This window comes from Porites lutea, chromosome 8 (assembly GCF_958299795.1).
Source record: "Porites lutea chromosome 8, jaPorLute2.1, whole genome shotgun sequence".
NCBI lineage: Eukaryota > Metazoa > Cnidaria > Anthozoa > Scleractinia > Poritidae > Porites > Porites lutea.
Window position 1 is genome coordinate 724,699 of NC_133208.1, and position 12,285 is coordinate 736,983.

Genomic DNA, 12,285 nt, shown 5'->3' on the forward strand with positions numbered 1-12,285 from the left:
AATTACAGTCTGTACTATGGATAGACTTTGTTTATCATTAATTTTGTATCATGATAGTTGTTCAGATGGCCTACAAAGATAACCGAAGCATCAGACAGGACGGGAAGGAACACACCAACAGAATGCTGATTAATGAATGCAATGTGTTCTTGAGGTGAGTGTCAAACTATAATTACAGTCTGTACTATGGATAGACTTTGTTTATCATTAATTTTGTCTCATGATAGTAGTTCAGATGGCCTACAAAGATAACTGAAGCATCAGACAGGACGGGAAGGAACAGACCAACAGAATGCTGATTAATGGATGCAATGTATTCTTGAGGTGAGTGTCAAACTATAATTACAGTCTGTACTATGGATAGACTTTGTTTATTATTAATTTTGTCTCATGAATGTTGTTCAGATGGCCTACAAAGATAACCGAAGCATCAGACAGGACAAGGAGGAACACACCAACAGAATGCTGATTAATGGATGCAATGTATTCTTGAGGTCAGTGTCAAACTATAATTACAGTCTGTGCTATGGATAGACTTTGTTTATCATTAATTTTGTCTCATGATAGTTGTTCAGATGGCCTACAAAGATAACTTATCCTTTCGGATCCTCTGGATAGAAATTCAGTTTGCTTAGAAAACAAAAGATGTGCCACAGACAAAACTAAACCCTTGTTAAGTCCAACTATGAAAAAAGAGCAATTGTCGATTTGCCAATCAGCAATGGAAGAAAGTTGGAGGTTTGTTAGTGGAGGTTCAACTGTCATTTGAAACCGACAGCTTTCAAACCAGATGTCATATCAACCACCACCACCACAGAAAACTATCAAATCCTTCTTCAGTACAACATTTACTTTGCATGTTTTTTGTGCATAACTGAATCCAGTGTACTTCTGTATGCTACTAATAATAGTAAAATAACCTAGGAAGTCTAAAATTATGATGTACTCACTTTTCTTAACCTTCAGGTATTTCTTTTTTAGGCTGAAAAGAATAACATTGTCTTGAACAGATGTTCGTGAGTGTTCCAACATTAGAGAGGCAACTGATCTGAAGAATGTCATTGCCACAGGGAAGAGATCACTAGGCATCAGGTTGGTTTGTGACCTTTATTGGTAATAGCGGAGCCCCTTAGCTAAGAAAAACTATCCATCCGAGAAAATTTGGTAATCATGTGACCATACACCAATAGCCCGACCATCCATCTCACACTTTCTAGCTAGTTTGGGAGCCCAGATGCAACCTGATATTGCGCATCCATGTTGTGATAAATTGACAGCTGTCAAAACAGGGTATGTGGTGACCAGTATCACCTGACCGTATCGCAGGCTCAGGTATTGACCCATCGAGGTCATCAGTATTTTTTTTGAAGCTATCTGCTGACAAGTTACTAGTCCTCAAATTATGGCAGGATCAAGTTCAAATTTTTTGAAATGCGTAGGAAATAAGTTGTGTTAAAGAGCCACACTACCCAAATTTTGATTTCAACAGGGTGTGGCAGATTGTTAGATGCATGTTTATGAGTGGCTCCAACAATAGAGAGGCAGCTGTATTAAAGGACGTCATTACCACAGGAAAGAGATGACAAGTCACTAGGTTGGTTTGTAAACCTTCATTGGTAATACTACTAGCATAGCAAAATAGAATGTAACTAGTAAAGGCGGTGGCATTTTGATAAGGGACCTATCCCAGTTAAACTGGGCATCTCTGATCACATGTAGTCACTTCTGTTAGGGTATTAAGGTCTTAAGGTCTATAAGTATTAAATTATTGTCAGTGACTGAATGTTATGTGTTTATCCTTATTGAATGACATTATTATTATTATTATTATTGTTATTGTTATTGTTATTGTTATTATAGATACAAATATAAGTAATATCTCTGTTTTATAAGTATTGGTTCCTAATTGGACTGATAAATAGAATATTATACAGTGGAATGTCTTTATTAAAACACTTCAGTCTATTCAAGGGACTCTTCCATCCAGGGGATGCAAAATTTATACCAGGGCAAATATTCACATAATCTTTTTATCTGTTAGCTCTGATGAAGGGACACCTCTATTCAGGGGAAAGGGACACTTTTTCTTAGTCCTGAATCCCAGGTTTTACCTCCATTCAGGGGACACCTTAGTACTTAGAATGTGACTGACCACAAAGAGGGTTAAAGTGTACACTGATCACAACGATTGCAGCTTTCACAGCATGGACATAATAATCTCACTTAAATTAAAATGTTGATGTACTGCACTTGTCATGACTTGTAGGAACACGATGCAACAATTTGTCAGAGAAACGTTACATGTGTAACTGTGTATTTAGCTGCTTAAAAAATAATAACTGCAGCAGATTCTAGACTTTAAATAAATCCATTGTTGGTCAATTATTGGGACAGTCCCGACACTTTTCTCAGATCTGAGGGTGTCCCCTGAACAGAGGTTCCACTGTAAGTAATGTTTCAATAAGCACCAACAACCAACGAATGCATTTTAGTGCTTTAAAATTGCAAGATTTTCTGGGGAAGCATGTCCCAAGAAGAAGGCCACCCCAGAAAAGGGGGACTTATGGGCCCCTTGTTGATACAGTTTTATACAGTCTCTATTTTTAACCAGCTGGCTACGTGAGACCCCTGACTTTATATTATAGTTTTATCCTGTTGCTTATGTACATTTGTGATTTTTTTCTTCCAGGTCAGATGCACATGCCACAAACAGACTGGATCAAGTCTTTGATGTTTAGGATAATTTAGAGGTTTTCTTCAGTACCGTAAGGGCTGCATTGTTTACTTTGTAATCCAGCTTTTGAGTGAACCAGATAAATAAAATGTGGCTGGCTTGTTCGAAAGAGAGTTACTAATCTTATCCAGGACATTACATTAAAATGCATGTAGATGCATTTTAAGGGAGTTAACAATAGAGGATTATCTTTAAGGGGTTGGTTTGTGTGCGTACACCCAGTAGTTTACTGCATCATTTTCATGATTCAAGGTGTTTGGAGTTTCCTTTGTGCACTGTTTCTTGCCACAAGATTCATTGATAATTAGTAAGTAAAAAGTAAAAGGTAAAAGTTTCAACTTCTGATGATTCCTCGTGTGTGATCAAAGTCAATTCCACTTTATTTGTTATGTAGAAGATGGTTTCCAAAACAAATTATGTTTGCTTAAAATTTCCAAAAAGTAAGTTTTTGAACAAAATCTAGAACTTCAACTCAGAGCAGTTAATTGATAAAAAGTGATTGGATCTATTTACTCTCAGAACATTTGATGGGTAAATGCATTTGTTAAAATTGACTAGACCCTAAACCATTTCAGGAAATAACAGTCAGTGTTTGAAGCTCAAGAAGCCATCCAATTCACTGTCTTCACAAAATGAAGGAAAACTTTCAAAGCAGTACTGTTTGCATCTTGACAACTAAGCATAATTTGAGCAACTTTAGTGGATGTTAGTCAACCTACAACCCATTGAAGGTGTTGAATAAACACTGCTAATTTACAATAAATTATACTATGAAAATGCACATTCAGTTTTATAATCCTCGTTTATTGTGTGTCTAAACATTTGGCTTGAAAATTATTCATGCCAAATAGACATAGCATTTTATTCCTGGATAAGTATTAGCTTGCTTTTGATCAGTTTTGCCACAGGTATGTTATAGATATGAGCTAAGTTCTGCTAGTTTACAGCAGTTTTACATTACCTTCATGTGCAAAATTGCATTGCAAAGTCATTGTCAAAGAACCACATTGTCAATGACCCAATTATTTGCCAACCTTTTAATTTAAGTTCACAGTCATTGTGTCAGCAACATTAATTTGGTGATAGTTTGGCTGAAATAGAAAACGTTTTGGAAAAAAAAGGCTTTAAGTTGGCCAAAAAGGGACAAATAATGTGCTGCAAGCTTACATGTACACTGATGTGCATTGAAGTTTCATATCACTATTCAGTCAAGTCATTTTCTCGTTCAGAAAACCTTACGTACAATGTACACAACATTGCACTTAAAATGTTTTGAAAAAGGATAACAACAAAAAGCCATAAATTAAATTAAGAGTGTTTCTGAAAAGAAAATCTCCAACTCAAAATGGCAGTCTCTGAACTCCACAACTCCAGAATTTTAGCCAAAGAAATTGTCAAGCCCAGCACTTAATCAAACAGCAACTTTGTTAAAATATTAAAATAGATGGATAACTAAAATATCATTCATAATTTTGCAAAATTTGAAATTTGAAAACTACTTCAAATTTTAAACTTTGTTAGCACTGTGTTTAGAACTTTGTTCAAAGTTCTCATGGTTTGATTTTCACATGGAGGATAAAAAGATGTAAAACTGACTGTGGGTAAGATCAGACATGCAATCTACATCATGGCTTATACAGTCAGCATCAGTTATTGACAGTCTTGTTGATTGACAGCTGACTGGCTCACTGACTGGCTTAATGACTGACTGGCTGACTGACTGACTTACTGACTGAATGACTGACTGACTGACTAGCTGACCAACTCACTTACTGGCTAATTGACTAACTGACTGAATGACTGACTAACTGACTGGCTGGCTGACTGACTGATGGACTAACTAACTGACTGACTGGTTGACTAACTGATTGACTGGTTGACTAACTTGCTGACTGAGTGAGTGAGTGACTTTCTGACAGACTGACTAAAAGACTAACTGGTTGGCTGACTGACTGACTGGCTGATTGACTGACTGACTAACTTGCTTGCTGACTAATCAACGGACTGACTGGTTGACTAACTGACTGACTGAGTGACTAACTGGCTGACTGACTGACTCACAGACTGACTGACTGACTAACAGATTGACTGGTTGACTAACTGGCTGACTGACTGACTGACTGTCTGACTGATTGACTGACTGGCTGACTGACTGACTAACTAGCTGACTGGTTGACTTACTGGCTGACTGACTGACTGAATCCATAGCTGACTGGCTGACTGACTTTAGACAAAAATTTATACAGGCTGAATAATTTGTTGAAAGAGAAAACGTTGCTAGCACCTTTGATTGGCTTGGCTTTTAACTAAATGATCATCAGACATTATTTCTAGACTTATTTTGCCAAAAAAACATACAAGGAGGTAATTTCCAATTTTTAACAAAAATCTTGGGTTAACCCCTTTGAAAAAATCTCAGTATGGCGACTTTGTAATAGCAAAATTTTTATAGTCAAAGAGGACTTGTTTTCTACCTCAATGATCCTCAAACATTATTTCAAGGACCATTTGTACAAAAACATACAAGGATAAAATTTCCATGTTTTGACCAAAATAATTGGTTAACCTCTTTGAAAAAAACAATGAGGCGTCTATGAAAAATCAAATTTTTACAGTCTAGGAGGGCTTGTTTTCTTCCTCGAAGATCCTCAAAACGCTATTTCCGGGCCTATTTTGTCCAGAAACAAACTAAGATAAAATTTTCATTTTTTGACCAAAATCATGGGTTAACCCTTCTGAAAAAATCCCAATATTGCTACTGTGTAAAATCTATTTTTTATAGTATTTTAGGGCTTGTTTTCTGACAAGATGATCATGAGGCATTATTTTTAGGCTTATTTTGTTAAAACAAACAAACAAACAAACAAACAAACAAAAAGGAAAATTTCCGATTTTTCTCCAAAATCATGGGTTAATTCCTTCAAAAAAGATCTCAGTATGACAACTATTTAGTTTTTTCGTTAACTACATGATCGTCAAACATTATTTCAATGCCCATTTAACCGAAAAACAAAATGACTGACACACTGACTGACTGACTGACTGATTGACTAACTAACTGACTGGCTGACTAACTGACTAACTGATTGACTGGCTGTCTAACGGATTGACTAGTTGACTAACTGGCTGACTGACTGACTGACCGATTGACTGTCTGACTAACTGGCTGACTGACTGATTGACTGACTGTCGAACTGGCTGGCTGACTGACTGACTAACGGACTGACTGGTTGACTAACTGGCTGAGCGATTGAATGACTAACTGGCTGACTGATTGACTGACTGACTAACAGATTGACTGGTTGACTAACTGGCTGACTGACTGACTTTCTGACTGATTGACTGACTGACTAACTTTCTTACTGACTGGCTGGCTGGCTGGCTGACTGGCTGACTGGCTGATAGACTGACTGACTAACTAGCTGACTGGTTGACTAACTGACTGACTTGCTGGTTGACTGAATGTATAGCTGACTGGCTGACTGACTTTGGACAAAAATTTATACAGCCTGAATAATTTGTTATAAAAGAAAACGTTGCTAGCACCTTTGATTGGCTGAGGGCTTGATAAAGATAAAATTTCCATTTTTTGTCCAAAATCATGGGATAGGGTTTGAAAAGATGTCAATGTGGCGACTATTTAAAATCGATTTTTTTTAATCGTTTACGAGGGCTTGATTTTTAACTAGATGATCATCAGACATTATTTCTAGGCCTAATATGTCCAAAAACAAACAAATGTAAAATTTCCAATTTCGAACCAAACTCATGGGTTAACCCCTTAAAAAAAATCCAGTATGGCGACTATGTAAAATGAGTATTTTCATAGTCTAGGAAGGCTTATTTTTCTAAATGGTCATCAAATATTATTTCAAGGCCTGTTCTGTCCAGAAACAAACAAAGGGGAAATTTCCTTTTTTGGACCAAAATCATGGGTTAACCCCTTTAAAAAAAATCCAATATGGCGACTATGTAAAATCAATAATTTTATAGTATTGAAAGGCTTGTTTTCTAACTAGATGATTATCAAATGTTATTTCATAGCTTATTTTGTCCAGAAACTAACAAAGAAGAAATTTACAGTTTTTGACCAAAATCATGGGTTAACCGTTTGAAAAAATCCGGATATGGCCACCAAGTAAAATCAATATATTTATAGTCCAAGAGTGCTTTCTTTCTAACAGATGATCAATTTTCCTCATTACTTGCTGATTCCATGACATACCAATAGACCTTTTTATTTACTGCTCAACTGGGATATTGACGTATTGACTGAATAATTTAGGGATTTACTGACTTTGACTTGATTTATGACTGAATGAATGACTTGTCTCGACTGTATAGTCTTGGTGGATCGCATGTCTGTGTTAGTTTATTTGTTCGTTTATTTACTGTGAACTTTAAGATGAATCTCAAATCTGCCTTGCATTGCCCAAGCTGCAAGGGGAGTGGGTACTAGCTTTTGGCGCCATGAACTATGGGATCGTTTGACTCACAACCAATAAGTTTTGAAGCTGGAAGGGTGGTTAGAATAAGAAAACAAGAATTTTGGGTATTGGTTTGGTACGCGAGAAATCACGTTAGTATTATAACGAACCGTGAGAATTAGCAAGGAGAATTAGCATTTTCATCACTTGGGGAGTAAAAGAAGTTCACAGTATTAGGGAAAAAGGTCTTGGATAACGCTTAGTGTGTAATTTCAGACTGACTTTATCATTGATTTTTTTTTTCGCAAATTGCGCCACAATTACGTGCGTTATGATTTCTTTTTATTTCCAGTTTGCGTCAGAATCGTAGTCTTGTTTGCAGTTGTCGTTGAGATCGTCACGCAAGGCGTTTGTCTCTGCGTGACGATCCCGAGGTCAAATACAAGTAAGACTGCACCATTTTATTTCATAAACACAGTCAGTATATTTTTTTGGCTATTTATTTTCTGAAAATCACTTATTTGTGGCGTACTTTGCGTCGACATGCAAGGTGTTTTTAAAAAATTAGTCTGATTTTACCACAAAGTTTAACCAAGAGTTTATCAGAAACAGAACTTAGCTCTCTCTTGATTTAAACCAGGTAGTACTTTAAGCTCAAAATACGAGTGTTGGTGCGAGTTTGAGAAAGACCTTAAGGTGTTTCGATACAATTTTTCAGAGACCATACCGATATTTTTCATTCGCCTCAGTGCGAATATTGTCAATGTTTTACATTCAAAAGATGCAATAGAATGTATGGTCCGCATTAATTTGGAAAAATTAGCATAACATCAAAACAGTGAATGTTGTACTAACGCAGATTTTTGACCGGGTTTAGGCAATGTTTGCCTTGAAATTTCAAGGTGTTACAGTGAGTCAGTCTTAATGAAAGTTTCAGACATTATTATGCAGATCATGAAGATTATTTGATGAAGTATAAAAAGAATTCTGTCAAGCCGTTATAGAGATATACAGAGAAGCGCTAAAAATCAAAATTGAGAAGAAAGTTGCACTTAGACAGGCGGTGAGATAACAGCTTAGTTTTCAGGATCGCATGAAAGAAAATTCATCAAAATTTCTAAGCAGCGAAATGTGATATTAAGCAGCATTCTGACACTACTTAGGATTAATTTGAGTCATTTTGAACTTTTTTTATTAAACAATTTATCACGGCTATTCAATCCAAAATCATTCAGTGGTGAAAACTTCATAACGATCAGACAGAGATAAAATCACTTTTTAAGACGAATGAAAAATATCGGTATGGTCTCCGAAAAACTCAATCGAAACACTTTAAAATGTTGCTTATGGGCCTGGCAAACTTAAAGGAATTTTCGTGGGCTAAAGTTCTCTTAATAGTGTTGTCAAGTACTTTTTTTGTTTTTCCAAGTTCGCATCGACACTCGTACTTTGTTGTTTAAGTACTTATAGTTTCTCAGACGTAAAGGCTTGGACACAGTGAAGCATTGCGCGCAGAAAAGTTACGTCGTTTTTTAGCGCTGAGGTTGTTGCCTACGATGTGTAAAGAAAAGCAATTTACTTAATTCAATAAATCCTTAACAACATTGAATGCAACAATCGCTTGGTTGGGAAACGGTGTAAGTTAAAGATTAGCTTATGCTAGCGATATCAACGCAAGCAAAACCGGTACAATTGAGTTCAGTGAGATCGTCAACAACAAAAGCATAAGCAGAAACATGGGAAGAAGGAACACAATCATTCTTTTCTTGATCATCACTAATTCACTAAATTAAAGTCCAAGCGGAAGAAGAAAAAAACGAACTCGTTTGATTTTCTTGTACTTGTGCTTTAAATGCGTGAATTACTGGTGAGAATAGAAAGAATCAGTGCGTACTTTCTCCTGTGTTTGTGTTTATTCTTGTGCTGTTACGTCCGCACTTAACTTGTGCTTGTGTTTATGTCGCTGGTGTAAACAAGTCTTTACTGCGCGCAATGTTTTGCTGTGTCCAAGCCTTTAGGGCGTTTATCTGGTTCACTAAAGTAGTTGGATTACAAAGTAAACGGCACGGGTACTGAAGATAACAATACTTTATTGAAGAAATAAAACTTGTCTCTGTTGTCCATGAATTTACAATAAAAAAATTATAAAAAAAAATAATCTAGCCTTCCTCGTCCCTGCCGGGCTGCTTCCACTCTGGTCCGAGTGGGTGTTCATTCTTCTGTCCTCATTTAATATTCCAACTTTAAAATCCTGGTCTGTTTTATCTGATCCCTTCATTCAAGCTGGGGGCAGTTGGACACTTAAAAAATTCAGCCGTTTGTTCCCAAGTGGGTGGGCAGCGTAGAGGAAAGTGAGAGTTTGCTCCCCATGCCCTCAGGGTCCCATTCATTTATGTCACAATACCACACCGGCCAAAAATAATTCTCAGCGAAAAATATAATTTGTTTTAGTTGAAGACGCGTATCTACAAAGTCAATATCTCGTGAAAATATCCAGAGACTCGGACAAGAAAAAAGAGGGTGCTACAGAGTGTTAACTCACTTTTCGAGTGCGTGTCCGTCAGAAACGAAGGCAGAGAATTGAACAAAGAATCGCGCTGGTCTGACTGACCTTCATTTCACAAACTTCACCAAAGAGCACAAGTCAATAATAATCTCTCCTCTGCGAAGCAACTAATGCTGGATTTCCCTTGCCCTATTTTAATGTTTAGCGATTAATGTTTATGTGAAATAAGACTTTATTCTAAGGCCGTTTATTATCATTTATCCTAAAATGCCGATGTGCCGCGATTGAGTTTTGGTCTTAATGTTTCTTAATATCTAAATTTGCCCGCCCTAGTATGAATTAGGATGCCGTTATTTAGAATCAGTGTCGAATAGATTTCGCCTTCAAATTTCGCCAAAGGGATTAGATCTAGAGCGACTTTGTAAATAAATATTTCATTTAAGTTAAATTTTGGATCCTTTTACTTCTAATGAAAATAACGGACAAATTTGCGCATTTCGAAACGGAAAAGAAAATTACGGAAATTAGCGGAAATATCTATATTTTTTATCCTATAGAGTAAAATTAAATGTTAGCTGGAAAAACTTGGATTTGATTTAAGTCTTAATTTATGCAGCTAGCCGCGATGAGTATCCGCATAATAATGAAAATTTGCCGGAATAGTAATTTGAGCCGATTTCCCTAGAGATGTTTCAGCTGTCGTGACCGGAACGGATACTTAACATCAGGTTTCCAACAAAAGACTGGAACTAGTCAAATGTGTTGTGCAAATTTAAAAAAAAAAACAGAAAAGAAAAGAAAGAAAGAAAAAGCATCTTCCAGCCCTTTATGGGAAAGCCGATTTTAATGTATCAATTGAAGTCACTGCTGAATGAAATTAGCTGAAAATTTAAGGAAGATACTAAAATCTATGCTTATGATAAACGTTGTTTATAAATTTATGTCTACAACTGAACCTAAAGCATGAAGGTCAAATTAACTTGATTTATCACACAAGCCAAGGAAATCTACTCTTTCCCGTTCAAAAAAAGGAAATAGAGAAGACTTCCACAGCAGTCTGATTAACCAAGTTAAAATTAAAATCGTAATAATTTGATCCTAAATTAATACGGTTTAGTTATCTAGGTTTCCGAAGGCTTAAGTAATATCAAAGAGAAGTTGGTCTTTAACATCAACAGCCAAGTTTGTTTGACTGCCATTTCCAGTTGACACAAAAACAACAGACAAAAAAACAACAGATGTTGATGTAATAAAACCTTAGTTCTGATCAGTTTTAGATAATTCAAGCCGGAAATATGAGAATGAAATGATTAAGATAATAATTGAATCCTAAATTAAAATGGTTTAGTTATTTTGCTTTCCGAAGGTTTAAATAATATCAAAGAGAAGTTAGTCTTTAACATCAACAGCCACGTTTGTTTGACTGTTATTTCCAGTTGACACAAAAACAACAGACAAAAAAACAACAGATGTTGATGTAATAACACCTTAGTTCTGATCAGTTTTAGATAATTGAAGCCGCAAATATGAGACTGAAATGATAATTAAGATAATAATTGATTTGCATCTATCCTCTGCGATGGTTTGAACGGTTATTTATTATTAGGCCTAAGCAAGCTTGAGATAGATGTGAAATTTTTAGGTTTAGAAGAGAACTCCATTACCGGTTGCCCCCCATTAGAGAGATTTTTATGACTATCAGCTCAATTTGATGTCATTTGTAAAAATCCACCCACGCCACACCAGTGAGATTCAGTGTCCAGTCCTCCGTCCTCGAATCCTCCGTCCACTCACCTACTTCGTTAGTCAGCACAATTGTAGAACCCCCGTTTTTCATCCTACCGCAGTGGAACATTCCCAGACAAATTGTTTGCAGACAAGCACCTTACTGGTTTTTTTTAGAAAAAGGTGTGGGTAGTATTATGACAAAATGAATGAAGCCCCAAGAACATAAGAAGCAAACTCTCACCTTCCTCCACACTGTCCTCCCCACTTGGGAACAAACGGCCAAATCTTCCAAGTGCCCAACTGCCCCCAGCATGAATTACAAGATCAGATAAAGCTTCCCAGGATTTCTCCATTGGAATATCTCAGAGGACATCAGAATTCACACCTTCTCAGAGGCAGAGCTTCCACAGCCCAGCAGGAGCGAGGTTGGCTAGATTAACCATGACCTTTCCCAAGTGATGGGCTCCTAATCTTGTGAGTGTGCCACCTTAGATCTGAAATTAAATAGGAAGCTAAAATTTTAAGTAGAAAATGCAAGCCTATTAGCACTTTAAAAACATAATAGCCCTGTATTACTTGGTGTTACAGTAAAATTCCGAAAAAAAAATTGGTTATAACTCTAATTTTTTTACTAGTTTTTATAACGACACATTAATACCAACAAATGGTATCAGGCTAACCTGCTAAGGTAAACCTAGAGTGAAAAAAAAACAAAACAAAAACAAACAAACTGAAAACTGATATTTACGAAGGAACTTTTGTAACACCAAGAAATGTGGACGTGCATATTATAAATAATCCGAACATAATTAAAGAGAATGTGATGGTAACCAATAGTCTGCTGTCTTGAATATGCTCCTAGGATTTTTGAAAGCTATTCAAAAAGTTCA

The 12,285-nt window shown here is 36.3% G+C and overlaps 1 long non-coding RNA gene across 1 annotated transcript; it reads left to right on the plus strand.

Moving 5' to 3' along the window:
* Positions 1 to 449: 449 nt before the first annotated feature.
* Positions 450 to 3,027, plus strand: LOC140946979 (uncharacterized). The gene is made up of 4 exons (XR_012166897.1): positions 450 to 494; positions 982 to 1,092; positions 1,490 to 1,594; positions 2,690 to 3,027. It is a non-coding gene; the product is annotated as an uncharacterized lncRNA (long non-coding RNA).
* The last annotated feature ends 9,258 nt before the right edge of the window (positions 3,028 to 12,285 follow it).